At 38.1% G+C, this 3,621-nt stretch overlaps 1 long non-coding RNA gene across 1 annotated transcript; it reads left to right on the plus strand.

The window, feature by feature from the left end:
* Positions 1-401: 401 nt before the first annotated feature.
* Positions 402-3,109, plus strand: LOC131423674 (uncharacterized). The gene is made up of 2 exons (XR_009225541.1): positions 402-777; positions 2,139-3,109. It is a non-coding gene; the product is annotated as an uncharacterized LOC131423674 (long non-coding RNA).
* Positions 3,110-3,621: the final 512 nt, after the last annotated feature.

Here is a 3,621-nt window from a genome sequence, read left to right on the forward strand (position 1 = left end):
AAAGGTGAGGCTCTGAGTGTCAGAGCCCAATACCACTGTAGGTTGAGTCAGGGAAGGATGCTGTTCCCATCCAATAGATGGGTCTCTGGCAACAGCACCTGCGCCAGCACAATCACAGCATGCCCTTGGCTTCCGTTGCTGCTGCTGGTCAGTGGGTTTTGCAGTCCCTGAAGCTGGAGTGAATTCCTATTTGCAGGAATCTTTGTAGTCTCAAAGACATGAGTGAGAGCGGATATCTTCTTTCTGCCTCTGTAGTGAGAGGCAGGCTGTGCTTCCCACAATGACTCACCATAGGAAAAATTGATCTTCCTCAAACCTGGAAGGAAGATCAGAACTGGACAGCCGAAATATGATAATGTCTACTATAAAAATTATGTCAACTTATATATATATATATATATATATATATAAAAACTCCACTTATTGATGTGGCTCACCAATACATGATCCACTATACAGAGATAAACTTCCCAGGAACCCATGCAGTCACATGGCTTTAACCTTGGACGTGCCAATCTTCCTCCAACCTTGAATAGAAGGAACAGATATTCTGCATTAACACGTCATGCTAATATGGGCTCTTCCTTATTTGCAGTAAAAAACATTTCACATTCCAATTCTCATTTGCTTTATTTTTCTTTTTACTGAATTTTTTTTCTTGTGTTAGGGAATATATCTCTGGATTTAGTTTATGAGGATCAATCAAATCCCAGAGGCATTCAGTTCATCCTCATGATGGGATTTCCAGGGCTATTTCTCCAATATTAAAAAATAAAGGTAAATCTTATGCTGCAGTTAAGAAGAATGAGAAATGTCAAAGTGTACACCGGTTTGTTCCCCTTTTAGGATCACTATCCCCATCCAAATTGTAAGCTGGCTTTCATTAAAATGTGATATTTATCTTTCCAAAGTGAATTTGTCTTCCTCTGATAAGAAGAGAAAAAATGTCACTATTTGCTGCTAAATAAATAAATATAGGAACAGACACATGATTCTTTTAATGAAAACCATAATTTGAAAACAATATCTTTCTTAAATGTACAGTACACTAATAGAGGCAAAAATTGGCATAAGAATTCAAATAAATTCTGGGCTGGGGGTGTAGCTCAGTGGTAGAACATGTGCTTGACCCAGCAGCACAAAAATAATTAAATAAATTCTATCATGTTCCAAGAAGATATGGACAAAGATGCTTATCAAAATTATAATATAGACTTTTGTTTCCACATACTGTCTCTCATTGCTAGTCAGTGAAGGGCAGGAATCATAAACAGGCATTTTCTATGTAGGAAAGAAGACAGTAGGTTTAGACTGTTGGGTTAGACAGAGAAAAGGGATCCAGGAGACTCAATCACCTGACTGAATTATCCACTATTGAATCAGGTATAAAACAGCACATCAATTAGGGGCCCAATATGTGAAGCAGGCACAGATTCTCAGGGGATAAACAGATTGCCCCAGACCAGGCCTGACACCATAGGACAGGCAGAGAACTTGTGTTCTCTTTTCATGTCTGGACAAACAAAAGACTTAGCTCATCTAATTTTAAAACTAACAATGGGGATCTTCAACATTTACTTCACAAATACAGCAAATTGGAAGTGCATTGGTCTGGAGGCCTAATTTTAATTCTGTTTCTGACACTCTTTCCTCATCTGAGGAATGAGAAGTTTGGAATAAATGACCATAATGATTTTTGTTTCTTGGCATGTCAATCAAAAGACTAAAATGATTTCTGTCTACGACATGCTCTGTTAGAAGGAGAGGGATGGGATTAGGAAAGAACTTTAGAGGTGAGGGAAATGAAAAACTTGAAGAAACACCTAGAGAAGGATGAGAACTGTGGAGAGGTCTTCAGTAGGTAGTTAATAAGAGGAACTCCATCCCCTGGAGCTGTGGACTAAGGAAGAGTCTTTGACTTAATCATTAAGCCCATCTGATTGTTCCCAGCAGCTAATATCTGTTTCTTGAGTAGCTTTATTCTGAATGAGATAGTTACAGCAACTCACCAGGAGGTGAAATGATTTTTTTGGTGACTAGCAGAGATAGCCAGAATACTATCACTCCAGGAGCAAGATATGAATCTAGTTTAATATTGGACTTCATCACTGATCTTGAATGTTCTCTCTTGAGTAAAGGACCCCAAATCAGTGCATTTGGAACCATAAAATGTGATTCAGAACCCAGGAGGAGATATGCATCAAATTCTTATATACTTAAACCGAAGATTAGCCACTGTCACGGAAATATCTTAATGAAGGTGGCTGGCCTTTTGTTTTTCTACAAACAACATGTTGGAAAAGGAAAAGAGAGAGACTGGGTTTAAGAAAATAATTTTTTTTTAAGTTCTCTGGTAATTGAAAATTGGCTGCATTTATTTTCTGGTTTGGGTTTTTCTTTTTTGGCTTGAACTGTGAAAAGGAGCAAGCAGAAAGAAATTTTATTCTGCTTTGACACTGAACACAGTAGCTACACATAACGCTTTTTAAAGTCCTACCATATGCCCATCTATCACACACATAATTTAGCATGTACAAAAACTCTGAGAGTCTGATGGTATAACCCTTGTTTTGGATGGTGATCCTGAATAGGAATTTTGAGGTGTAGGGGAGATCCTCAGAAATTATGAATGAGTTCGGCTAAGGTCTCTTCACTTCAAGTCAGATGTGCTTAGAGCTGCTACTCAGCTTCTGGAATCATCTGGTAGGCAGCTTGGCTGTGAAAGGAGTATATTTGGCTCAACTGCAGATCAAGACACCAACCAGCAACAGCCTAAAAACAGATACTCGCCCAGCCCTAAAGGCATCAATGTGTTTTGGGACTACAACCTTACAATTGTCCCTTCTGGAACAGTGTTACACACCTCACAGCATACTGGTTGAATAAATGAGTGAATGCGCTTGCCTCTTTGTCTGCAAAAATTGACTATGACTGACGATACAGAAGTATTTCCCCAAAGAGTGAATCTTCCTAAACACAAAAACCTGAAATGTTAATATTCTGAATTGGTCTCTTTGTCTTGTTCTCTAGAAACTAATTTCAATGTCATCCTGTAACTTGGGTCTATTCAAGTTCCGAGAACTGCAATATAATAGTAAATGGCCAAGTTGATTGTCTTGAGTTCATTGACCTGTGAAAAGGAGACTTTGGGGGGGGACTTGGGGGGATGAGCCTGTGTACTCTTGCGTCATTTATCAGAATTACCAAAAGAAAAAGTAGGATGTAAGTCAACACTTGTCTGTCAGTAGGTAAACCTTGAATTATTTGCTAAGTAGGAAAGTAGGTTAAAAACAACTCTTTTAAAAAAAAGATTTTATGTGCTGTAGGTCGCTTTATACATTATCAAGTAGCAGCAGACTCTCTTTCTTCTAAATCAAAGTCATCAAAGTATTCAGAGTGGAACAGAACTAGAATTATCAGCATTCACTTTCTCAACTGTAAGATGTTTTGAACCCTAGATAAGAATGGAGCTTAAGATGAAAATGGTACCTACAATAGGTTAAAGATTTTAAATTTGGAAAAAAAAAGACCTAACAAATCTGCAACTATAGACTATCAGAAACAAGTGCCAATCATGGAAGGATAAGGTGAAAACAATACAGCGTGTCACTATAGCAGAGA

Source organism: Marmota monax, unplaced genomic scaffold, assembly GCF_021218885.2.
Source record: "Marmota monax isolate L192 unplaced genomic scaffold, Marmota_monax_Labrador192_F-V1.1 WCK01_AAM20220418_F8-fsc00056, whole genome shotgun sequence".
Lineage (NCBI taxonomy): Eukaryota > Metazoa > Chordata > Mammalia > Rodentia > Sciuridae > Marmota > Marmota monax.